Here is a 27938-nt window from a genome sequence, read left to right as displayed (position 1 = left end):
ACAAAACATATTCTATTCACCTGTGGCACGACATTTCTGAGGGTGGGTGGTGTGCAGATGTGTGAAACAAAGTCTTGCAGAACTAACTGCCAACAACATTCATTATCAGTTATATTTTGGTTAATATAGTCCTTTTAAAAAGGAACATATCTAAAAGCCAAAGACAAGTTTGACCTAGTGATACTAAGAACTTATCATAAGGAAAGAGTTCAACAGTAGTGAAAATATATGCTCTATTTTTTAGTATGAGTCTTATGTACCATTTTTCTATTTATATCTTTATTTTATTCTATATAACAAAAAATTCCACATGGACTTTAAAAATAAATGTAAAAAAATGAAACAATCAAAAACAAGAGAAAATTTTATGTGAATATTTAATAAATATTAGGTGGGGGAACCTTTCAATCTATCAAAATAACAGAAATAATAACAAATGACAATACTAGAATATTTGACTATATAAAATGAAAACTTTTATAAATAGGAAACATCATAAATAGAGTGGGGCTGAAAAGGATTAACACCCTTACTATACAAGACCAATTATAACTCAGAAAAAAAATCATCAAAAGTCATGAAGCAGACAGGAAAAATGGCTCATAAACGTGGAGAGATATTCAAGCTTAGTATCTAGAAGTGAATACGTAACAAATGGAAAGCTCTACTATAAGTCTCTCTTTCCAGTGAGACATATTAAAACTGTCTTAATAGTTTTAACTGTCATGTTTAAACCATTTGTCTTTAGCCTATTCAAATACAAATGTATTTGGGGAATTCCCAGGAAGTCCAGTGGTTAGGACTCCGCTTCCACTTCAGGCAGCATGGCATGGGTTGGATCCCTGGTCTGGGAACTGAGATCCCACATGCCACTGGGTGTGCTCAAAAAAATAAAAATAAAATAAAAATATCTATTTATCTACTCTTAAAAAAACCCAGAAATGTATTTGTCCCAGGCCTCCACAGTACAAATTTTCCTGTGGTTTCTTACCTCCTTCTCCATCTCTACCCCAGCGTTGTACACAATGGTGCAGAGATGTCTCTCCCTCAACAGACAGGCACTGAACCATCTCTGGGGAAACCAAGGTCCAGCTGTGAGGGGCCAGCTCTCCTGTTTCTAGAAGTAGATGTCATTTGTCAAACTTCTGGGCGAATTTCATCAGAGGAAATAAGAAGGACTCGTGGACTGCCACCCAAGCCAGTATTCCCAGATTCCTCTGACCTGATATAACTTATGTAATCAGAAAAAATAGAAAAATAATGATGCATAAATCATGATTAGAACTATATGGGGGCTTCCCTGGTGGCGCAGTGGTTGAGAGTCTGCCTGCCAATGCAGGGGACACGGGTTCGAGCCCTGGTCTGGGAGGATCCCACATGCCGCGGAGCAACTGGGCCCGTGAGCCACAATTACTGAGCCTGCGCATCTGGAGCCTATGCTCTGCAACAAGAGAGGCCGCGATGGTGGGAGGCCCGCGCACCGCGATGAAGAGTGGCCCCCGCTTGCCGCAACTAGAGAGAGCCCTCGCACAGAAGCGAAGACCCAACACAGCCATAAATAAATAAATAAATAAATAATTTTTAAAAACTTAAAAAAAAAAAGAACTATATGGAAAAATCTTTGCAAGAAGAAGAATATACACAAAAAGGAAAATAGCTGCGCTGCAGTGATGCAGTAGTTATTTATAGATTACTGTAAAACTATGTGTTTTTTAAAGCTGGTTGTTTTTAACGTTTAACAGAAAGTAAGAAACATATTCGCAGTTGTAGCATCACACAATTAACCAGAGCTTCCAAGAGGGGGACGTAGCCTGCTTGCCTCTGGGCTTCACTAAGCACCCTCCCCTATTCACCTCCCCATCTGAAGCCTAAACAATCTTCGTAGCAATTAAAAACAAGCAAACAAACAAAAAACAGAGTGAAAAATCTCCTTGGAGGGCAAGGTAATGAGAGATACAATCATTCTGATCCATTTTTTTCAGACATTTTAAGTCATAAAATCAATTCTTATTAAAAAAAATTTTTTTTTAAGTACTAAGAAACATCAGTAGGAAACTGAAAAACTTTTGGTGAGGGATTTATCTCATTTTGTTTTGAATTTTACTTTCTATGTCCCATAAATAGTAGGAAATATTTTTGGTAATGTGACTAAATGATTTTATGTTTGAAAGTTTAAAATAAGATGGTGTGATCTTACTTGTTTCTACTTGTTAATTCCATAAGTAACCTTACTAAATTGTGTTTCTCTACATTGTTCAGTCAATGACTGAGAGGGGTCACACACACAATTTTCCTCCAGATATTTGTTTTTCTCAATAGGGTTAGTTTATAGACATCACAGCAATTCTTTGAACAACACGGCAATTATTGTGTTCATAAGAGAGAAGACCAGTCTATTTTCCCATTAGAAAGACCTAGAAAATAAGCAATTTTGAGAACATTAAACTGCCTAAGAAGCACCTTACTGAGCCTCTTTCTCTTGTAGAATCTAGGGTGAATCTACACATTTGTTTCAGTACATTTTTTTGAGAGGAACAGGACCTAGAAACATCCAGTCAATAAAATTTCCAATTTACAAAATTGTACAAAGAGGTTTTTACTTCATTTGAATGGGTAAATTCTTATTTTTGGAAAAAAAATTCTGATGGCCTAATATTCTCCCATGTGTAAAGAACACTACATTTAAACTTTGTACTTGGGACTTCCCTGGTGGCACGGTGGTTAAGAATCCACTTGCCAAGGCAGGGGACACGGGTTCAAGCCCTGGTCCGGGAAGATCCCACATGCCGCGGAGCAACTAAGCCCACGCACCACAACTACTGAGCCTGTGCTCTAAGGCCCGTGAGCCACAACTACCAAGACCGCATGCCACAACTACTGAAGCCCGCGTGCCTACAGCCCATGCTCTGCAACAAGAGAAGCTGCCACAATGAGGAGCCCACGCACCACAACGAAGATTAGCCCCTGCTCGCCGCAACTAGAGAAAGCCCACACGCAGCAACGAAGATCCAACGCAGCCAAAAATAAATAAATAAATAATGTTTTTTAAAAAATCAGAAAAAAAAACCAAAACTGTGTACTTGAATAGTCTCGCCATTATAAGGGCAAAATATACCTCTGGAGCCCAGATTTTTATTTTTAAGTCTTTATAGTGCATCTTCCAATTGATCATATCATTGCTCTAACAAGCTGAAAAGAGTAATGGTGGGAAAATTTTGAGCTTATGGCTCAAAGGTAGAAAAAGCACTATTTTCAATGAAAGTGCATTGCATCTATCCTGGCTATTGGTCTCTTTGGGGCATTTAGTAGAAGACCATGTAAGTAATGCTGCTTACTTACAGATATGGGTTTATAACTTGAACATTTCCCTATTTGCTGTAAACTTCATCTTTCCACAAGTAGGTTTTTAGACTTGAGCAGTGACTAAGGCAATAGTTATATGAACAATTTGCAGGTAAAGCACATTTAATGCCTTAGTTTAAAAATAGCCTGAAGGCTCATTCTATGAAAACTGGCATTAAAGCGTCCATCGTAAGCAGGATCAGACCGGCAGCTTAGCTGGGCACCCATGGCTGGTAACTGCCTTACTAGCTTCTGAACTACTGTCTCTCCAGTTACAGTGGGAATGAGGCTCTCCCCAATTCTGGATCTCTCCTTCTCCCAATCTCTCCCCCACATACACAGGAATGGGCTTGTGCCCTGAGCTCACAGGGTCAGCCTCAATCTTTCCTTCGTATACCCAAGATTCATTAAAGCCCTCTGCTAAGTGATGGTCCATCCACTTCAGGCTCATGTTTTCTCCTTCCTTCCTCAATTTTCAAAGTGGAAGAGAGGTAATATAAACATTTATGTCCTTGCTAATAAGATTATAAAAACCAATCCTTTCCTCCCTCCACTCATCTGATGGATGTCAGAACCCATCTTTCCCCCCTTCCCTCCTTTTACAGCAGATGAAGTGTCCCTCCTCTAATGTAAGGTTCTTCCCTCTGCATGGGCTCTCAGTCCTATTCCCTTTCATCTCCTCAGTGACCTCAGTCTGTCAACCATCCCTCCTCTCTCCTCTAACTTCTATTTGGATATAATTTCAAATTTAGAGAAATGTTGTTAGAATAGTACAAGAAGATCCATGTACTCTATATCCAGATTCACCAATTGTTTACATTTTGCCCCATCTGCTTCTCTCTCTCTTTCTCAATTCAGAAGGAATCATTTCAGATACATTGGAGAGATAGCATACTTCTTATCACCTAAATACTGCAGGGTGTATTTCCGAAGACACTCTCTGACTTAACCACAGTTCAATGATCAAAATCATGAAGTTTAACATTGAAAACAATACCATTATTTAATCCATGGTCTGCATTCACATCCCATCAGCTTTCCTAATAATGTCCTTTATAGCTATATTCTTTTCCTGTCCTGGGATCCAATCTCAGATGACTCTCGGATTTAATTGTCATATCTCTTAATCTGGAACAGTTCCTCACCCATTTTTTTATCTTTCTTGAGCTTGACAGTTTTATAAAATAAACATCAATTAAATTTTAGAATGTCCTTTAATTTGGATTTGTTGGTTATTTCCATATGATTTGAAATCAGTTTATTTATTTTTGGCTGGAATAGAACAGACAGGATGTTGTCTCTTTTTCAGTGCACTTTATCAGGAGGTTCATGATGTCAGTTTGTCCCACTATTGGTAATATTAACTTGATCAGAGTGGTATCTGCCACATTTCTCCACTGTAAAGTTATTACTTTTCCCTTTGTAATTTATAAGTTATCTGTGGGGAGACAATTTGAGACTATGTTAATACCCTGTTCTTCATCAATATTTCACTCATGAATTTTAGCATCCTATTATTTCTATTCCATAGAAAATTGCCTATTTTCTAACTCTATCATTCCTTCCATATTTATTAGTTGACATTTAACTGAAAGGAAGAACTCTCCTTTCTCCTCCTCCATTAGGTAATTAATTTATTACATTACTATGGACTTACGGATTTTACTTTTAAAAAATGGGTTACTATTTCTATGATGATTTATTTTAATGCTCAAATTTTCAAGATTTGGTCATTGGCAGTCTCTCCTGTATCTTTAACCTCTCCCTTTCTGCTTACTGCTTTCCACCAGCATTTAAACATACTTAACTCTCCTTTCTAGACATACTTCTCTTTTACCACATCTCTTATTTCTCCTTCAAAGCTACATTTACTGGTAAAGTTGTCTATATTTGCTTTCCCCATTTCTTCTCTCTCATTCACTCTTCACCCTACCTCAGTCTATTTTTCATCTATTGGCTTGGCCAAAAACTTTATTTGGGTTTTGCCGTAACATCTTATGGAAACCCGAAAGATCTTTTTGGCCAACCATATACCATTCCACTGAAACTCATTAAGGTGAAAAATGACTAAATTGAGAAAATTTAGAAATATTCATTTTTGATAACAACTCCTCCCCTCTCTATTTCTCCATTTTAACTTCTTCATTATAAAGTGAAATAGATGCAAAAAATCACAGAGAATAAATGTATAACTTAGTGCATTATTATAGGTTGAACACCCTGGTACACATCACACAGGCCAAGAAATAGAACTATGCCTACCACCCAGCAGTCCTTCCTTCCATAAGTAACCTCTATCTTTTAATTTTTATAATAATAATTTCCTTGCATTTCTGTATGGTTTTATTACTCATGTGCATTCCTAGACACTATACCCAGGTCTTGCTCTTTCAAAATATTTGATGCAGCATTTAAGTTATTTTCATCTACCTTCCTCTTCCATTCCTTTCTTTCCCTTACAATTTGACTGTGGAAGAACCCTGGCCATTTCACTGTAGATTGTTCCACAGTTTGAATTTTGCTGATTGCACACTCCTGGTGCAGTGTGGCATGTTGCTCTGTCTGCTCTATTTCTTGTAAATTGGCAGCTGGGCTCAGACACTTGATACGACTTGGGTTTGATTTCTTTGGCAAGACTATGGGTGGTAGTGTGTTCTTTTTTTCAGGAGGCACATTATATCTGGTTGTTTCTTAATAATGACTATCAAATCTACATTGTCAGATCATATAGCCATTACATACTAAATTCCTTTCCTTTTAACTCCCTTTTGGTGTTAGTTCTACAAGTTGCTATATGTTTAATGCTCATCACCTGTCTTCATGCCATTGTCTCTCTAGTTATTTGATCAAAACTTGCTCTCCTGTGGATTCTTTTGGAAGGGATCATAGGAGTTCCTTAGTTCTTTCCTAGTGAAAACATATCTTCCATACCCTTTGTACTTGGTGGTCTGTTTTTCTGGGTATAAAATCCTTAATTCACAATCACTTTCTTTGAATATTTAAAGTATTTTATTCCATATTTATGCTTTATATTTATAAGTACAAAGCTTTGAGGTCAAAAAGTCTGAAGACTAATTTTCTTTCCCTTATAAGTCTCCTTAAAGTGCATCAATTTTCCTTGAATATGTCTTACTGTTGTTTTTTTGGGTCTATATTTGCAGATGCTCTTGTGCTCTTTCGATATGTAACCTCATATTTTTTTAAATTTTAGAAATATTCTCTTGAATTTTAGTTCTAAGTATTTGCTCTGTTCCCTTACTATTGGTTCTCTTTTTCTCCTTTGGTATTTTCTGTTTATTAGATCATCTTTGTTTCTCTTCAATATTTGTCACTTTCTCTTGAGTCCTTTTAAAAATGTCTTTCTTTTAGAGTTAAAAAATTTCTGCCTTTTCACTTTATTTATCTTAAGGCAGTATCTTTTGTGTTTATTCACTCTTGTGTTTCTTCCAGTTTAGTTCTCATTTCTAAAAATGACCTTTTCTTTTATTTCTAATTATTTTTGAATGCTGTCAACTCATGTGAGGTTTTCTAATTCTGATATATGTTGACCTTTCATATCCTGTGTAATTTTCTTAATGTCTTTCAGCACATTTTATGTATGCAACCATTTTGATCTATTTTGAACATATTTTTGGTTTGTTTTTATTCTTTATAGAATGTTATTCTGCTCCTTATTCTTACAGAAACTTTGTAAAATATTTGAACTTGATAATTCTCTGTTGCTCATTTTCATAGCAACCTAATTTTTCTGAACTTTTAAAAGGAGCTTGGGTCTGATAGCTTTTCTAACTTTTAGAACCCCTCTGTCATTCTCACAGAGTGGTTTGTATTCTAAGATTTCCTGTCTCTGTTCTTCTCCCCTACTTTGAACTAGACTTCTTCATATGCTCAATTTTGATTTCACTTCTCCAGTGTGGGGCTCTGTCTTCTGTTTCAAGAGTTCAGAGGGGCTAGGCTACTCCAGCTCCTTAAGACCTTCTTACTGTGGGTATTTCCATTTGAGAAATGAAGACTATTCAGAGTAAGGAAATCCCTGCCCATTTCAACTGCTGTTCTCAAATTGGCCCATCGTACTTTCCAGTGAATTTCTGTTGGCTCTATCTGGGTTCTGCTATTCTCAGGTCTGTTGGGTGCCCTGCTGCTTCCATCTGTTTCTCCCACACAGATGCTGAAATCACATGCATTTTTGTCACTGTTGATGGTTTATTGTCACATCCTTGTATTTTGGAGTTCTTTTTTTCTTTTTTTGGCCAAACTACACAGCTTGTGGGATCTTAGTTCCCTGACCAGGGATTGAACCTGGGCCCATGGCAGTGAGAGTGCAGAGTCATAACCACTGGACTGCCAGGGAATTCCCTATTTTGGAGTTCTTAAGGATATCTTGTCACTAGTCTTCTTCTACATATTGTCCATATGTTTTGGTTTCGTTATTTAGCTTCTCTATCTCCTTTTATATTGGGAGTTTAGGAAGATCTAAAAACTAATCTGCTGTGCATCCTGCCACCATCTTCCGGACACTCTTGAAACACTATTATCTCAGTTTTCATTCCAAAAACTCTTTCTAGCTTTTTTCCCTACTTCTCTTACCACGCCTTTTCAGTTTTCTAGGCTCCTTTTTCTACCAGTCCCTTAAATGTTGCAGTTTCTTATAGCCCTTTGCTCTTCTAACTCTGTGGATTCTCTATGGTCCCTGCAGGAGTTTGTATACAGTCTCACAGCTTTCATTGCCACCTAGCTTCTGCTTACTCCAAAATCTGTATTTCCAGCTATGACCTGCCTCCTGAGCCTCAGATGTATATATATCCAATTTCCTACTGGTAATCCCCTTGGGGCATCTTTCAGGCCCCTCACATTCAATGTATTCAGGATGAAGCCTAATCCGGCCTTTGTACCCTGACACCAAATTAAATCTCGGAGACAGAGTTTTGGGGGAAGTAGAAAAGAATAATTTTATTGCTTTGCCAGGGAAAGGGGGTCACAGAAGGCTAATGCTCTCAAAACTGTGTGTCCCAACCTGGAAGGGGTAGTGAGAAGTTCTATAGTAATGGTTCAAAGAGGGCATGATCAGCTCGTGGACATTCTTCTGACTGGTTGGTGATGAGGTAAGGGGGAGTTGGCATCATCCACCTTCTGGTTCCAACCGGTCTGGGGTCTACCAGCTTGTGGGCAGCATACAGTTAACTTCTCCCACCTGGCAGGGGTTTCAGTGTCTGCAAAACAGCTCAAATATATTATTATGTGTATCCCCTGAGGGGGAACCAGGACTCTGCCCCAAGGCTACACTATTGTTTCTTTTGTTCCTCCCTTGTCTCTGCATCCCCTCCCTTCCCTGATTAGCAGCTGTTTGAACCTGCTGCTGGAACTCAGGAAAGGTCACGGAGGCCGAAGGAAGCCTATTTCCTGTAATCAAGAAATGGGGGCCACTGGAAAGGCTTTTGTGCCCAGGAACCACACAGGGTCCTGCTCCGTATCAAAAATGGAATTAATCATCTCACTCCACAAACAACTTCCTTTTCCTTGTTTGCTGGTCAGTAACAAGCACCATATTCATCAGTTTGCTCAAGCCGTTAAGTCTCTTGTTTCCTCTTTCTCATCCAAAACCAACCAGCCCTTACAGTAACCCCATAAATATTTCTCAATTTGGCAGTTTCTCTCTGCTTCATTCTCCACCCTAACACAGACCATAATCATCTATTTCCTGGAATATTGAAATATCTTCCCCAAGCGATACCCTGGCCTCTAGAATTGCTCTCTAGAGACATGTCTTGGAGTTGTGATGGAAGATAGAAGCATTTCCTCCAGTTTCTCCTCTTCTCCTCCTCTTACTCTTCCCTTTCCTCTCCTCCTTCTCTTTTTCTCCCTTTCCTCCCTCTTACTCTTGCCCTCTGAGGCCTAGGACTAGATCAGGGTTGGAAGGAAATTTAATAAGCAGGTGGAGCTGGGGCCCTATGAAATGATGTCACCAAAGGGGAACATCTAGGCAAAAAAAATCTACCTCTGTGTTCTGAAGCTGTGGAGAAAAAAAAAATACAAATGGGCTGTATTATATATTGGCCTAGTTGGCCCCTATGACTGTAATTAAATCTGTTCAAATATATTAACTGATGACTAATAGAAACAGCAACAGCAGTAGACTTGAAGAGCTGGGTGACATTCAGGTCACAAGAGCTTGGAGCAAGATAAGACCTCCTATTTCCCATTACTGCCTTTTTCTGATCACTTTCAATAATTTGAATTTACATTTTTTTTTTCTGCCAGTTACTGCTGCATTTTAAGTTTTTTTAAAAGGCGAAGTTACAATTAGCAAACTACTCTCCATCATTAATTCATTAACCATGTTCAGGAGATTTGACTATCGTAAATCAGGGACTTTCTTTTCAAAGCTGTCCTCTGTATATTTCCTACCAACTCTTGCTCTTCTTCCATGACTACCACCCACCTTTCTTGTATTTCTCTCTTCTTCCCCTCTTCCTGTCCTTGTTTCCATCCATTTCCTGCTCTTCTGTTCTCTCACCTTAGCTCTTTCACCTCACATTCTTCAATATGTATTCTTGATCTTTTCACTTCTCTCCAGAGTACTTGCTCTTCTCATATTTAAAAAATCTTCACCGTTCACAAGCCCTTTCCCTCTTATTGCCCAGCTCCTATTCTCTCCCCTGCCTCATATTCCACTCAAGTCTTCCTGATTAAAATCTCCCTAGAAGCCTTATCGATGGCTTGACTACTTTACGGTCAGCTTTAACTCTCTCGCACTTCTACTCCATTTGGGGGCTTTTCTAGGGTTGCTGCTACTGCTATTGCTGCTTCATCTGATGGGACACTCACACGAGGGCCTTTATCATACCTGACCACCTCCTTCCAGCATTCCAGCTGCCTTGTTATGCTTGTGTGCCAGGAAAGGAAGATGGTCTTCAAAACAGGGCTATGCTTCCACTTTTACAATTGAAGGGAAAGTCACACTCCTCTAAAATCTTCGTGGAGAATGATATTCTGCTCTATTTTCCTCGTTCATCTTTCTTCTGCACATTGTTTCCAACTTTTTTTAAACCATGTCTTGGACCAGTGCCTGAATTCATTGTTGACCAGGAGAGCTCTCCCCCTTTCCTAAACTCAACACTGAGATCCAGGGTCCTGTTACGGCTGGCATTGTGGGTTGACATGGCCTCCTGGCACCTAGTAATCCAATCTGGGTTTCCCACAGTTGGAAGACAGCTGGGATTTGGGGTGGAAGTGGGGAGGGGTGTGTGTGTGTGGGGGAATATCATGTTTTAATTGCTGCCTGGAACACCTCATTGGTGGTGGGGTTGGCTCTGGTGTTTGCCTGGTGATGGGTCTCTACACAGCTTGATCTTGCTGTGCCAGGAAACCCTGCAGGACACCATGCTGCTCTTCGCTGCTCCAGCAAAGAAAACGAGAGGGATTGACATTTCTTCTCCTTCTTAACACATAAGGACCTGAACCAAGCAAGTGGGGAAAAAGAAAACCCAAATTTCAAGGCAGCTTTTCTCCTTTGGGATATTCAGTTCGCATATAAATTTTTCTGTATTCCTTAACTGGGTAGCACGTGATGCCCTTTCAGAGTTGCCACTTGCTCAGTTTGAGAGCCCAGCCAATTCCTGGCTGCGGAGAAAGTCCAGTCTACGAACGAAGTGGAGAGATCAGAGGATGCATACCTGAAGCCAGAGGGTGTGCTGAGCATTAAGAAAGTAAATGTTGACATAGGAGCAAAAGACTGAGAAACTCCCTGTGCTTTGAGTATAGGCACAGCCTTTCACCCCCTTCACGCTTCTCGCTAGTTTGTCACGACCCTCAGAAAGCCACCAAGTGGGATCCTTGCTGGACAGTCAGACGCAGTCCTCAGAGTTCACCCCAGGCTGCCCAGTTGCCCAAGGAGGGGAGGGAGAACACTTTTGCTCAGTGAATTCCTCAAAAAGGGTCTTGGCCTTCATTTCAGAATTTTAAAATCCTGGATTTCAAGGTCAATATAATAACAGTCCCAGTGAACCCTAACATGTTGCAAATCTGGCAATTAAAAAAAAAAAATCAGTCTCCTGTGACTGGTGTCTTCAGGCGTTTAGCATTTCTCCCTGCCTTTTTCACTAGAGATCCAAATGTTTATTATGAATGTTGGTCAGAAAAAGCTGCACTGAAGCAGAGAAAATGACTTTTACCGTCGAACATCAGTTGGTGTGAGAGCATCTGTAAATCTGTCTCAAAATAGGAAAGTGAAGAAAATGTACAGGAGTGTGAGACATCCATGTGTATCTTAAGTGTAATACAAAAAGGGATGTTTGCTTCTGTTAATTGCTTGTCAAACACACTTACCTCTCCTCCCATTTACTCTTGCTTCTTCTTTTTAAACTGTTTAGGGAAGGACTTTTAATAGTTATTTATTTACTTATTTATTTGGCTGCATTGTGTCTTCGTTGTGGCATGCAGAATCTTTCGTTGTGGTGCCCCAGCTTTTCTCTAGCTGTGGCGCAGGGGCTCTAGAGCACCTGGGCTTAGTTGCCCAGCAGCACGTGGGATCTTGGTTCCCCAATCAAGGATCAAACCCGTGTCCCCTGCATTGGAAGGTGGATTCTTAACCACTGGACCACCACGGAAGTCCCACTATTGCTTCTTAATTCATGTTTATGCAGTATATCTGGGACTACAGTCTGAGGTCTTTGCATGTTCCAAAATATTTGTTGTCATTATACATGAAAGACAGCCTGGGTGTGTCTATAATTCTTGGGTCACGCTCTCAGGCAGGCGAGGGTATGACAAGGCAGTAAACACAGCAGGATATGCAGAGACCAAAATATAGATCTAAAAGCCTTTTAATATGCCCTGGGTTTTCTTAAACTGCCTCTTTGCCTGGGTTTCTTGGAAAACTGTCTCTGGGAAATGCCTTAGCAGAGAACCAAGGCCACTGGCCTAATGATTCAGCTTTATAGCAATGCTGACTGAAGCAAACTTAAAGTGGACACATGGCTGGCCTGTCTATTTTCATCAACCTTGTGAGGCACTTGCTTAACCATCCACATCGGCCTGCCAGCTTGATCCATCTTAAGAACACCTGCTGCTGGCTGTGTCTCATTATCTGAGGGGTGGCCAAAGGTCAGGGATCAAGGGATGGCTCTGAAGGGGCTGCAGACGACTGGAGACAGGACATTTTCGAGTCTGCAAAGCTGATTTTGTATCACCTCCCAAGTCTTCTGGTCCTGCTCTATCGTCCACGTGCTCTCCACCCGCACCAGCGCAGTTCTTTGAAAGGACTGACTTCAACCACACAGGCACTGCTCAGCTCTCTGAAGCTTTGCTGCTAGCTTCCTGCCCCACACACTGACACGTTGTCATCTTAGTGAACGTTTTCCGTTCTTCTGATTGGCCACTATCACATACTCCCTCACTTTAAACCTCTACTTTCTCAGTTCCCCTCATACATTTCTGAACATTTTATCTCGGGGTCCTGTATAGGGCCCTTTGTTTGCCCCTCACCCATTACAGTTGGTGTACCCTTGTTCTACCTTCAGCCCAATGTTTTTCTCTCATCCCATTCTCATGTGCACAACCAACTCCTAGATGCTGATGAGTCCCAGATCTACCTAGCACAGAATTTTCAGGCATTTAACTCCTGATGGACCTAAGCTCCACCCAGGTATTGGCTCCACTACAGCTAAACTCAACTGGTCCCATACTGACATCATCTTCTTTGGTACCCTGCATTTTCTCTAGGTTGACAATATCTCCTAGGCAACAGAACGTGGGAGCATCCTTAACTGTTCCATCCCTCTTAATCTCCAACAGAAAATAAACCTCTAAACCCAATCAGTTTTTCACTTTCTAATTGTCTCTTCAAGCCATCATGTCTTCTCTTACCTTACCAGCCCTATCCTAGAACAGATACCCTCTGGTGAGGAATATCGTATCAGCCCGCGATCACTTTACCAGCCTTTGGCATTTTCCCTCTCAAATTCATCTTTTGCAATGCCAGCAGGGTGATCTATCCAAAATATTAAGCCAACTATGTCATTCCACACCTTGGAATCCTTTGCTGGCTTTCCAGGTACCTACAGGATGAATCCCAAACTCCTTAACATGGAGCATGTGTCCCACCGTGTCCGGCTCCTGTACCCCCTCCAGCTTCACTTTCTGTATTTTGTTTGACACTGAACTCCTAGTGGTTTCTGAACACACAGACCACGTTTTGCTTTCTTGTTTTTGCTCACACTATTCGTCTGCTTGGGAAGTTTTCTTCCACCCTCCCCCCCATTTTGATATTCTTCTCATCCTTTAAGAAAGGCTTCAAGTCCTGCCTCCCTAGGAAATCTTCACAGTTCCAACCTCCCTGCTCCCCAAACCCTCTCTGGTAGGTTACAGGATCTCTTAGGACCCCGTAACTTGTACTTTTCCCTCTATCTCAACTAACAATAATGGCTGGCAATGTTTACGTCTCTCTCCCACTAGGATTTGAGTTCCTTGAGGTCAGAATCAGTTACTTTCATCTTTGCACGACCAGAGCCAGGCAGTGCCTGAAAGAGCGAGCACTCCGCTAGTGATTGTTGAATGATTCACTCACTGTGAACATCTCTAGCTTTTAGTTTCCTTTGGTAACTTAAGATGTAGGAAAGAAAGTTAGAAAAGGAGAACGTCACTGAAACAGGTTCGTTTTGCCCGACACACAGCAAGCCAAAACGCTGAGACGCCGAGGTTTGCAGCAAAGAAAGTTTGATTGACAAGGCAACCGAGCTAGGAGACGGGAGAACACATCTCAAATCCACTTCTCTGAAGGTATGGGATGAAGAATAAAGAAGCAGGGCGGTCTGAGGCGTGGGCAGCGTGGAGAGCCTGGGAAGCATGGGGAAGTGTGATTGGAATCAGGTGAGATAAACGTAGTTCTACGCAGGCGCAGGCGTAACTAGGCTACGGGCCTCTCCACATTCTGAAGGTGGAGTTTTCAGCCTTCAGATAACAAAAGGTGCCGTTCGCGCATGCCCATTTTGGACAGCCCGTGGTCCTATCCAGTCTTAACTGGCTCAGCTTGAACTAGACGCAGCTGACTGCAAGTTCCTGGAAAATAACTCAGGCAAAAGATGCTGTTTGAAGGGCCTGCGAGTCTTAAAATGACCTTGATTAGTGAAGACAGGTGAAATGGATTTGACTAATTACCCACCACGGTTTCAAGAACTCATCACTTGTAATTGTTACACCTGATTGTAAATGTAATTGCTTAATAGAAGCCCTAACTGACGGGGTGATGCAACGGGAGGGATTGAAGGTAGTAGAGAGGGGCAGGAGCGAGGTCAGGAAAAGCAAGAGGAGGGCCTGGCATTTAAGTGGGAGCTTGAGAAGCAGAGGTCTCGCTGGTAGAAATGGGCTCTGGAGCACCATCTAATGTGGGTTCTCTTTTATTTTTAATACAGCAAAAAAAACCCACAACAGTTACAGATGTAGTTTTTTTTTTTTAAAAAAAGACTAACTTCTTTGCTCATTCCAGCAGTGGTAGTGTATCAGCCAGTGAAGTACCGGGTTCTTTATTAGGGCCAGCACTTTGGAGAGGGAATCCGCCGTGAGAGGAGAGAGAAAAGTGGTAGGAAAGCGCCCTAGGAGGAGATTCACCCACTTAGATGGGAGGGTGTCCCCTACCACTCATTACTAGGTAGGGAACAAGTTCACTTGCTTCAGGCCATAAGCCAGTCCTGCTTGCTCTCTGGATGATGTCAGTGACCCAGCACCTTGGAATCAGCAGGGAGCCACCACCCACCAAAAGTACAAAATGGGATTCTCTCCAGGTAAGCTGTGCAGTCCTCTTACAGTCTATGGATGCTGAGACCATCAGGTCCTCTGGTTTGCTTTTGTTAAGGAGGAGAAGTTTTCCAAAAGCAGAAGTCATTGGGAAGAAAGGGAAATTTTACCCCAGGCAAGGAATATGTGGGGCTTGAAAGTGGAAAAGTGCAAGTAATGTCATCTAGCCTGTAGAGTGTAGGAATAACGGGAGGTGCAACTGAGATTTCTTTTTTTATAAATTTACTTATTTGTTTTTATTTTTGGCTGTGTTGGGTCTTCGTTGCTGTGAGCGGGTTTTCTCTAGTTGTGCCACACGGGCTTTTCATTGCGGTGGCTTCTCTTGTTGTGGAGCACAGGCTCTAGGTGTGTGGGCTTCAGTAGATGTGGCACACGGACTCAGTGGTTGTGGCTTACCGGCTCTAGAGTGCAGGTTCAGTAGTTGTGGCGCACGGGCTTAGTTGCTCCGCGGCATGTGGGATATTCCCGGACCAGGGCTCGAACCCGTGTCCCCTGCATTGGCAGGCGGATTCTTAACCACTGCGCCACCAGGGAAGCCCCTGAAAGTTTATGTTAAGTGAACTGGTATGATATTTGAACTCTGGATTTTTCCTTCTATGTTATGTGTATATATGTGTGTGTTCTGCTGACCTGTGAATTTCCAGGGACCACCGTGGTAGATAAAAGGGTGGCTGGGTAAAAGGTCAGAACTGGGACCACTGCTGCAATCTCACTGCAGTTAAGCGGGGACACTGCTACCGTCACCCCTAAACAATCTATGCCACAGGTTGGGTCCCTGCTGCGCCAGCACTGCTATTGGGTGGCTCCTCTGTACTTTAGCCACTGTGGTCCCTGAAAATGCAATGCGGCTGCTGCCCATCAACAAAAGTTCCTGGTAGGGACAGCTTTTCATCTGGAGCACCTCATTCCATCTTGAGTGGGTACATTTGATGGTTCAAGCCTTGGGTAGGTGCCCAAGCTGTCTCTAAGGGAGCCTGGCAAAACAAGCGTTTGCTGATTTCGGTGTTCACTGGGAGGTGACTTTGCCTCTCAGAGAACTTATAAGGTGAAGGTTTCCTCAAACACAGAAGGGACTAGGCAGCTTAAAAAAAATTTTTTTTTGAGAGAAGTTCCAACATACCGTTATTTAAGTCGAACTTTTAAGCTGTAATCATTCATTTCCTTACTAAAGTAAGGTTAGAATGGGAAGTAATATATTGTATCAATTACACATCAGTAATAGTACAAGCTAATTTTGATTTTATGGTCAAGGCAATCGCCAACATCAGAATGAATTTGTTTCACAAATTTCTCTTGAAAATTAGTTTGGAATTCTTTTTTTTCCCCCAAAGAAATAATTTTTTTCACGTGTAGTTAGTTTTCTGGGCCAGGAAGCAAACTTCAGTTTAACTCCAAATGTATCAAGGCTAATAGAAAAGGAAGGGATGTCTGCTTATGTATTTATTGCTTTTTCAAATGCACGTTTCACTCTCTTTTTCCAATAGCTTCTTTAAAAACAAAAATTTATTTATTTGGCTGTGCCCCGTCTTAGTTGTGGCATGTGGGATCTTTCACTTGTGTCATGTGGGATCTAGTTCCCTGACCAGGGATCGAACCTGGTCCCCCTGCACTGGGAGCACAGAGTCTTAGCCACTGGACCACTAGGGAAGTCCCTCCAATAGCTTCTTAACTCATTGTATGCAGTATGTCTGGGACTAGAGTCCCCAAATTCTTTGCATGTTCCAAAATATTTGTTGTCATTATACAGAAAAGATGGCTTGGGTGAGTCTGTAATTCTTGGGTCATGCTCTCTTTCTTTGAGGATTTTGGAGCAGAACTCCATGTTCTAACACTGTAGAAAAGTCTGAGACCAGTCTGATTCTTTTTCTCAATATTTTTACTTGCATGTTAAAAGATGATCTTTGAAGTCCAGTCATATGACCAATTATTTATCCAGTGTCTGCTACATCAGCTTTCTTCCTCCACCCTCAGATTACCTTCCATGTGTTTCTCCTCCTCTTCAGAAAGAAAAGTGGAGCTAAGCTGCGGGCATCCAGCCCCATCCACTTGCATCTACTCTTGGACCTTGCCCTTTTAGTTACTCTCTCTCTCACCTGACTTGTCCATTTCCCCTTCTCTGTGGGCCCCTTTCTTCTGAGTGATCAGGCTTATCTTCTCATCATTAAAAATGACATATTTTCTCTGACCCCCACTAAATCTGCAAACTACTGCCTTTCCCTTCCCTTTGCATAACCACCAAACTCATTAAAAGAAAAATGTCCAGTTGTTATCTAAATAATGAGACCTTGAAACCCATTTATCCAATCCATAAATAATGAACATATGAGGAGGGGAAAAAAACCCAGTATGTTGCAGAGGAAAGGACTGTTTTGCTTCAAAAGCATCCTTCAGCGTTTACATTTTGTAAAATCTGTTGGAGGATATGGAAGATAACTCAAAAAATAAGCAGTTAAATTATGGCCTCCAAACACCTTTGGGTCTGCTTTTACACGTTTCTCCCCTGTGTGATTGAAAATTTCTTCACTACACTGGAGGTTCCTTAAAGCTCAGGATTCCCCGTGTATCCAAGCTCCTAACACAATGCTTGCTATACTTGTGTATGATTTTGTGTCTGAATCTTCAAAGATATTTATTCAAAATTCAGACCTACCCCAGAATTCTCTGTGGCCATCCACTTCAGTTAGCTTGAAATTAGCTGACCTAATAGGCGAAGAATAAGCAGTGAGCATATGAGGATGGAAAAAAGCAATATATTGCAGAGGAGAGCCCTGCTTTGCTACAAAAGCATACTCCAGCAATTATATTTGTAAAATCTGTTGGAGGACATGGAAAATAAATGAAAAACTAAGCAGTTAAGACCTCCAACTCCATTCCACCCCATCTCTGCTTTCTTTTCCACCTTCTTCCTTGAGGGCAAATAGACTCCCAGAGCTTTGGTTGTTACCTTGTTCTAGGCAGGTGATTCCCAGAGTTACATCTCTGACCTGCACTCCACACCTCTGTTTTTCTGTCTGACATCTTTATTTGGGGGTTCCAAATTTCAGTATGTCAAAATTTCAACCTCAGACTCTTTCAAAACCAGTTTCTATCTTCCTCTTTAAAAAAAAATTTTTTTTTTGATTGAAGTATAGTTGAATTACCATGTTGTGTTAATTACTGCTATTCAGCAAGGTGACTCAGTTACACACATACATACATTCCTTTTCATATTCATTTCCAGTATGGTTTATCACAGGATATTGAATATGGTTCCCTGTGCTATACAGTAGGACCTCGTTGTTTATCCATTCTGTATGTACCAGTTTGCATCTGCTAATCCCAAACTCCCGATCCATTCCTCTCCCACCCCTTCCCCCTTGGCAACCACCAGTCTAGTCTCTATGTCTGTGTTTCTGTTTCATATATAGGTTCATTTGTATCATATTTTAGATTCCACACACATATAAGTGATAATCATATGGTATTTGTCTTTCTCTTTCTGACTTTCTTCACTTAGTATGACAATCTCTAGTTGCATCCATGTTGCTGCAAATGGCATTGTTTCGTTCTTTTTTATGGCTGAGTACTATGCCACTGTATATATGTATCACACCTTCTTCATGCATTCATCTGTTGTCTGTCTTCCTCTTGACTCTATTTTCATGACCATTTTTACTGGCCTGCTGATTACTCAAGCCCCCTGACTTCTTCCAACATGTCTCTCAATACAATCACTTGCCAGGTTATTTTCTTCCACTTTTGTAATAGCCCTCAAATCACTTTTCCTCCTTCCTATTCCCATAGACATCATGAGGCTTTAGGTCCTTATTTCTCCTTGGCTTAGATATTAAAGCAGCATCTCCTCCCCATCCATCTTCCCAACATTGCATGTACACTGCTGCCAGAATAATATTCTTCTCAAAAACATTCAGTGGCTCTCTACTGACACCACATAAAGAAAAAAGAAAAAAAAAAACCCAGAAAACAAAAGCAACAGCAAAATAAAATCTCTGGTTTCCAAGGGATTCTGTGATATAATATCATCTTATTTTTCTATCCATCTCTCACTCTAAAGCAAACTACATTTCACTGTTCCTTCTCCTCCCCTGAGCACAGGGTCTGTGCCAGGAATGCATTCCATAGAGTGTTTAGAGATAAAATGCTATTCAGTGCGAAGGCAAACATCACCTCCTTAATTAAGCCTTTCTTGATCTCCTCACCTGGGTATGTGAACTTTTCCTTTGAGCCATCTTAGAACATTATCAGGACTCTTCTTGTGACATTTATCTTTTCAAAATATATTGTGGTAACTAATGAAACTGTGATATCTCCCACAGGAGGCTAGTATGCTAAATCCAGGAGTCACATCTGATATATGCCTACATCTGCATGATATATGCCTACACCTGCATGCCTACATGATACTTATCCCTGAGTACATATATGTGTCTCATAGAGCAAAAGTGAGAAAACACACATCTTTCTTCAGTCCATTATTTTTAGAAAAGCAAAAATACTACATAATTAAGGTCATTTAAAAAAAGATTGTTACCGATTATTTTAAAGAGATTGTTCCAAACAGTTTCCTTTGAGAGTTACACTTGGACTATTTAAGGATTTTTTTTTGTCTGTTTTTGCCTTCTTTCCTTGAACTGTGAATTCAAAAGACAAGTGCAATGGAGGAAGCCAATGCAAGCTGATTCAGCCAGTACTGGCAGCTGTCTGTCACTGGAGCTTGTCGCCTTGAAAGAGGAATTTTTTTTTTCCATTGCTCCAGAAAAAGAGCAGTGCAAACACACTTGATGGAAAGGCTATCCCAGACATACGAAATTACTAAAAAAGGAAACATTTTTGCTTTGCTTCCTTTCCAGATTGTCCTAAGAATAATGAGATCATTTGAAAAGAGAATGAAAGAGAAATTAAATTTCTATAATTATTTGAAAATAAAATAATTTAGACATGTATATTCGGTTGCTGACAGCAAGGAGAGTAATACAATTCATTAATAATCAATTATCCCAAACACAAAATATACTTCTCAAATTTCCAGAAAAAACAAATCTCAGCTTTCATTTTAGTAAGGTTAAAGTGCAATTTGGACAAATCAACATTTTCCCAAGATATACAGTAAGGTTCCAAATGCCTCTCTAGAATATAATTTTTTTTTTAATTTTTTTTATTTATTTATGGCTGCGTTGGGTCTTCGTTTCTGTGCGAGGGCTTTCTCCAGTTGCGGCGAGCGGGGGCCACTCTTCATCGCGGTGCGCGGGCCTCTCACTATCGCGGCCCCTCCCGTTGCGGAGCACAGGCTCCAGACGCGCAGGCTCAGCAGTTGTGGCTCATGGGCCTAGTCGCTCCGCGGCATGTGGGATCTTCCCAGACCAGGGCTCGAACCCGTGTCCCCTGCGTCGGCAGGCAGACTCTCAACCACTGCGCCACCAGGGAAGCCCATAGAATATAATTTTTATGTACAATCTTTCAAATTGTTTCTCAAGCAGATATAGGTAACTTGTATGTGTAGACATGGGTTTCTAACATAAATTGGGTTAAAACTCCATTGAAAAGAATTTGCCTTTTTTGACACATTTTATTATATTTTTATAACATGCAGAACATATTCGAACATGCAGAAAAATTGAAAGAATTTTACAACAAACACTGAATGTGTGCCAAGATTCCACCATTAAATTTTACCGTATTCACTTTATCACCTATCTATCTATCCACCCTTCTGTCTAGAATATCACCATCCCCACAGAAAGCTCCCTTATACTTTTTCCTATAAATCCTGCCCCCTCTCCACAAAGGCAGACTTTATATTTTCACCCACCTTAGATTTAAAATTCACATTTAAATGTCACTTAAGGACTTCTTGACTGCTTATATCATTTTAAAGTAGTTGGAAATTTACATAATCCTTTTAATTTTTAAAAGTAATCTGTCTAATGAGTATTCTGCTTTCTAGACAAATCAGAGCCCACATTCCATGGAGAGTCATCAATCTTTAGATAGAACATATCTGGGTCGCATTTAACATCACTTTGGGTGAGAGTTCACCTCTTTGGGGGTCAGTTTTTCATTTGTAAAATGGAGATATAAATACCAACTCTATACTCACCTCAGGACTGTTGTGAAGGTGAGAAGAAGAAGCAGTTAAAACTTGCATAGAAATGTACAATATTCTCCTTATTTGTGTCGTCAGGCAAGTTGCAGGTGCAGCCTTGGAGATCACCTACTTTCCTAAATAAACATTCTGAGCTTTATTTCCAGGAAAATTTGGTAGAATCACATACTTGGCTCAGTGTGCTATAGTTCCATTTTTCTCATTAAAGACATTCAAATTCTCGCACTGCCGAAGCATGTGAAATCACTGTTTTCGGCAGTGGCCTTTAATAATAATATGCTTATTTTTAGTGCACTCTACTAATTCAAATCAATTTTGTTTATCTATTTTTTATTGTTAATTAGATGGGGATTTAAGAATAAAATACAAGAACGTTAAGGCCTTTTCCCTATATCCTAGTTACAGGTCAATTTTGAATTCTTGCTTCAGAGTCAACAAAAAGAATTGACAGCTGGTCTTTGTGATTCAAAGCAATTTCCACCCTGCTAAATTATTCTGGGTATCAAGCACATAAAGCATTTCAGATAAAAGTCAGTTAGAAACTGAGTAATATAACCATTTTGTGTAAATATCTAAATAAATAGCTTTGATGAATTTTTCATTTCTCAAGTGAATATTCGGCTGGTGGTACATATCTATGTATAACTACGAATTCTACAGCAGTGATTTCAATCTTGAGATCTTCAATATGAAAGTCAACTTAACTGAAATTAAAATTAATAAATTTTACTGTATGCTTGAAGATCATAATGTTCTTTAGGATGGAGAAAATTGAAAACAACCTAAATATCCAACCATAGGAGAAAGATTAAGTAATTAATGACAAATCTCACAAGAGGATATTATATTGCCAGCACATTCATAGTTACAAACCTATGTGTAGTTTGCTCACAAGTTAGCATAGAAAAAGATAAGGATATATGCATCATAATATTAATACTGGTTGGGGCAGGATCATAGGATTAGGGTGTTTTAAAATATTTGATGATCAAATTTCTTAAACTACTTTTATTTATTTCTCTCGAGTTAACTATAATGCTTGCAATAGACTGTGCATTGTATGAGAAATATTCCATTATTATTTTTTCTTAATTAAACTATGAGCTTTTATTTAAAAATACAAACATTATAGACATTCATAATTAGAAAATAAAAATTCTTATAATCTGATATTTTAGAGAAAATTACTATGTTTTTTATACACACACCCGCCACACACAACACATCACATAAAGGTTAAGAGCATGGAATTAGTCATACCTGAGTTTGATTCCAACTATGTTGTGTGGTCTTAGGAAAATTACATAATCTCTTTAGGCCTTATTTCATTTGTGAAATAAAGTCAATGATAGTAAGACATTGCATAAAGTGCCTAACATTATTTATTCAATAAAAATTACTTTGCATGTACATATATCCAGTTTTTAACAGAGATGGTATATTTTATGTGCTTTTTTTAAACCCTCTTTTCCTATATATCTTGGACAGTAATTCATGTCGATTCATTATGTACGTGTCATTTAAAAAAATCACTTCATAGTCTGTCATTGTACATGTGGAACACAATTTACTTATCAGAACCCTATTATCACTATTTCAAGCCATGCTGCAGTGAAACATTATGTATACATATCTTTAACTTCTGCAGATATTTCTACAGGTTTAATTCCTAAACATTGAATTGCTTTTTTATGAGATGTGAAAAACACAAAATTGGAAAAGAGTCATTCATAATAGCGCAACACAAATCGTGAGAGCAACAAGACAACTACTGCAATTCACATGAAATAGCTAGAAATAAATTTAATAAGATTCAAATATACAAAAATGTTATGAAACTCTACTGAGCGGCATGTATTAACAGATTAATAAAGGAAGATACATGCTTCTTAGCTAGAAAGACTCAGTTATAAAAATGTCATTAATATGTAATTTAAACTACAAATTAAATTCACCAGTAAGATACTGTTTTATTCACAATAGCTTTATGATAAATGCTTGAAATCTTGGGGGCAAGTCTCAATTACTCTTCTCTTTCAGAATTTTACTATTTTCCCTTGTTTTTTCTTCCAGGTTAAATTTAGGCTTTTTTTTTCAACTCCTAAAAACATTTTGTTGGAGTTTTGAAACACAGCAGGACCCTGTGGGGCTCCTGGCCACAAAAGCCTTTCTGGGTCCCCTTCCCTGAGTTCCAAAGGGCAGGTTCAAACAGTTGCTAATCAGGAAAGGGAGGGGATGCAGAGACAAGGTAGGAGCAGTCAAGAAACAATAGTGCAGCCTTGGGGCAGAGTCCTGGTTTTCCCTCAAGGGATACACATAGCAACATCTTTGAGCTCTTCTGCAGAACTAAACCCCCCAACAAATGGAAGACTTAACTACTTGATGAAGCATTCTTCATTCCAGAGAAGGTCACAGTTCACCCATCACCACCTAAGGCCAGATGATCTCTGGATTGAAGGAATGCGGGCCCTGCAGGCACCTGGATCCTTATCAGCGACCCTGCCCCTGGGCTATAAGTCTCCTAACAAACCCACCCCCCCCCCCACCCCCCTGCAATGTGGATTGGCACACACAGTTTTGAGGGCATTAGCCCACTGTGGCCCCCTTTGCCTGGCAAAGCAATAAAGCTCTTCTTTTCTATTTCACCCAAAACTCTGTCTCTGAGGTTTAATTCGGTGTTGGGGTACAGAGGCCAGATTTGGCATCAGTTTTAACTAGAATTACAACTGAGTTTATTAAGTTTATTCCCAGGTATTTTATAATTTTTAGTTTTGTTGTTGCTCATGGTAAATATTTTTATTTTTTAATTTTCCTTGTGTTCTTCCTAAATATGGTGTTTCAGCACCAGGCATACTTGACATAATTTAATCTTGTTAAGAAAACATTCATTAATCTGATAATTTTAATGAGCAGGAAAAGATGGGGGCTTTTTAACAGTTATTTCCGCAGCTCTTGTGAATCACAACTTCCCATTGGATCTGTTGTATTACTTTGATGGTAGAGGAGCAGATAAAAGGAAATCAAGTAGAAAAGCAAGATCAGGTCAGGGAGGTAGAAAAAGCATGAACAGGAATCAAAAGACCTAAATGCAAATCCCGGATTTACCTTTAACTAGCATTGACCTTGGGCTGGTTTGTCACAATCTGTGTCTCAGTTTTCTTTCTGTTTTAAGATCCTCTAATTTATTCTATATTGGGTTAGTTAAAAACCTAGGATTCATGTATTTATAAATACTTGAGTGGTTTTTTTTGGTTGTTTATATTTATTTATTTATGCATTTATTTATTTAGTGTGCTTGGCACTGCTTGGAAATCCCCACCCTGAAGAGGCAACACAGAACATTTAAGTAAGGTGGTCTTTAGTTTCCAATTTCTCATGTAAATGTTACAGCCTTTAGATGTCCTAACTGGAGCTGTCAGTTTACATCTCTGAATTGTGACTTTGTAGGTTCTCGAGAGTGGATTTGTCCAGGGCATGGTTTGCAGCAAGGAGCTTGGGTTAGTTCTTCCTCTAAGTCAGTTCCTTCTCAGCTCCCAGTTTCTCCTCCTGAATGTGGAGCTTTCCCATTTAACCTTCTATGATTCTCTGACCTCCATGCGGTTTCACATTAATCAACCAGCAGAGAGAATCAGGAGCATGGCATTCTCCAGGTCAGTGATTCTCATGCTTTAATGCATCTCAGAATCACCTGGGATCTTGATAACACTTAGCAGGTCTGAGGTGGGACCCACAGTTCTGCGTTTCTAATAAGCTCCAGGTGAGAACTCGGCTATTGTTTTATAAACCACATTTTAAGTAGCAAGGGGCTAAGTCAGCCTAGAAAAGGAGTGGGAACAAGGTGTTCCCTGAGCAGAAGAGCGTACCTGGGCAGTCTTGCCACAGCTGGTCAAATTCAACTAATAGAGCAGCAACAAGTCAAAAATATAATCAATTCCTTTCCTGTCGTTCACCTTGCCCTGGAGCATTTTTTCCCCTCCAAGGCAAAATGACTCAATACTGAAAGGCTCCTGCTGTCTTAAATCTCAAACTGTGTTATCAAGAATGAGGTTTTAAGTAGTCATCAGCAGAGGGAAAAAATAGTGGAAAAAAATCCAAACACCCACACATTTGCTGAACAGTGAGAACAGAGAAATCAGGGAACCTCTCTGAGGGACAAATAAAAGTGTATCCTTTACCTTTACCACTCCCCAAATTTTAATTTTTAAATTTCCCCCCAGTTTTAGTTGAATTAATAACATGCTTATCATTAATAATTTGACCAGCACTGAAAACAATAAACAATAGAGTAAAAATTACCTAAAATCCTTATATTCACATATAACCACTGCTAATATCTTGGAAAACATACTTCTATGTCAGTCGGACACACACACCCACATACCCTATTTAATTTTACATAATTAAATGCACTTTTCATGTTATATTGGAAATTGGCTATTTTTACAAAATAAGTTTACCTACTAATAAGTCTTAACACTAGTACTTTATTTTTATTGAATACATTTGAAGTGTAACATTGGGTAAGTTTAAGGTGTACAGCCTGTTACTTTGATACATTTATATATTATAATATGATTGCTGATGTAGCAATATTTATCATTACATAATTACAGTACAATATTATTGTCTATATTCATTATAGTGTGCATTAGATCTCTATGGCTTATTCACCACTCAATAAAAGTTTGTACCCTTAAATACCATCTCTCTTACCGCTGCACCCCTCCAGTTGCCAGCCCCTTGTAACCACCGTTGTACTCTGCTTTTTACAGGTTTAACTTTTTGAGATCCCACCTATAAGTGATATCATACAGTGCTTGTCTTTCTCTGTCTGAGTTATCTTGGTTAGCATGATACGCGCAAGGTCCATCTATGTTGTTGTAAATGGGAGGATATCTTCCTTTCTCGTGGCAGAATAATATTCCATTGTGTATACCTACCACATCTTTTTTTTTTTAAAGCTTTTTTTTTAAAGTAATTAATTAATTTATTTTTGGCTGCATTTGGTCTTCATTGCTGCTCACACGCTTTCTCTAGTTGTGGTGAGCAGGGGCTACTCTTCGTTGCGGTGCACAGGCTTCTCATTGCGGTGGCTTCTCTTGTTGCGGAGCACGGGCTCTAGGCGCGCGGGCTTCAGTAGTTGTGGCACATGGGCTTAGTTGTTCCGAGTCATGTGGGATCTTCCCAGACCAGGGCTCGAACCCATGTCCCCTGCATTGGCAGGTGGATTCTTAATTAACCACTATGCCACCAGGGAAGTCCCCTACCACATCATTTTTATCCATTCATTCACTGATGGGCATGTGGGTTGTTTCCATATCTTGCCTATTGTGAATAATGCTGTGATAAATATACGAGTACATATATCTCATCAAAATGCTGTTTCCATTTGCTTTGCGTATATACCCAGAAGTGGAATTGTTGAATAGTATGGTAGACCTATTTTTATTTTTTGAGAAACCCCCATATTGTTTTCCGTAGTGGCTGGCAATTTACATTCCCACCAACAATGTACAAGGGTGTCTGTTTCATCACATCCTCGACAACACCTGTTGTCTCTGGTCTTCTTGGTAATAGCCATCCTAACAGTCAACACTAGTACTTTAAATAGCTGCTTAAAAATTCCTGGTATTGGTGCAAGAGAAGCATGTTTGGTTTTTGGTTTTTGTTTTTTAATTAGGAGATGCTTTTAAAGAATATTTTATTAATTTTACATACCTTACTAATTATGTAAGTTCAAACAATATAGATAATTATAGAGCAGAGAGCACAATATCACCCCAAATTTAACTACTTGGAGTACCTTCTCTAATGTTAGGTGAGCAGCATTCCTGAACATTTTTCTATGCATATATATATACAGTTTAAAATATAGCCAAATCAAAAATTTTTATAAAAATGAGAGTATGGTATATATATATTATTTTTAAATTTTTTTATGGTGGTAAAAGTCACATAATATAAAACATACTATTTTAACCATATTTAACAGTACAGTCCAGTGGCACTAAGTACATTCACATTGTTATGCAACTCTCACCATCATCCATCACCCGAATTTTTCACCTTCCTAAACTGAAACTCTGTCCCCATTAAACACTAACTCCCCACTCCCCCTCCCCACTGCCCCCCACCCCCCCGGCCTCTGGCACCTACCAATGTACTTTCTGACTCTAGGAATCTGACTATTCAAGGTACCTCGTATAAGTGGAATCAAACAGTATTTGTCTGCACCGAATGTATAATATATTGGAATGCATTTTTAAGGTTAACTTAATATATGTCCTGCAAACAGATTGTACCTTCTTTTTTTTTTTTCCCCCTGTGCTATACAGTAGGCCCTTACCAGCCATCTACTTCATACATAGTAGTGTACATATGTCAATCCCAATCTACAGACATATGGTATATATATAATTTTAATTAAAATGTTTCACATTGAATTATAATATAATGGGGAGGAGGAAACAAACTGAACTCAAAGTTTATAGAATTGGTTCCATACATCCAGGATCTACCACTTAACTTTCTATGGGAACTTGGGCAATTTACCTAATATTTCTGTGTCTCAGATTTCTGATCTGTAAACAGGACTTACAGTACCTCAATTATTAGGATGTGTGAGGTAAAAGAGATAATATAAACAAAACATTTAAAAACGGTGCCTAGAATATATATTCATAATGTCAGGTTTTTTTGTATT

The sequence above is a fragment of the Balaenoptera musculus genome, chromosome 11, assembly GCF_009873245.2.
Source record: "Balaenoptera musculus isolate JJ_BM4_2016_0621 chromosome 11, mBalMus1.pri.v3, whole genome shotgun sequence".
In the NCBI taxonomy this organism is placed as follows: Eukaryota; Metazoa; Chordata; class Mammalia; order Artiodactyla; family Balaenopteridae; genus Balaenoptera; species Balaenoptera musculus.
Note: the sequence above shows the minus strand (reverse complement) of the source record.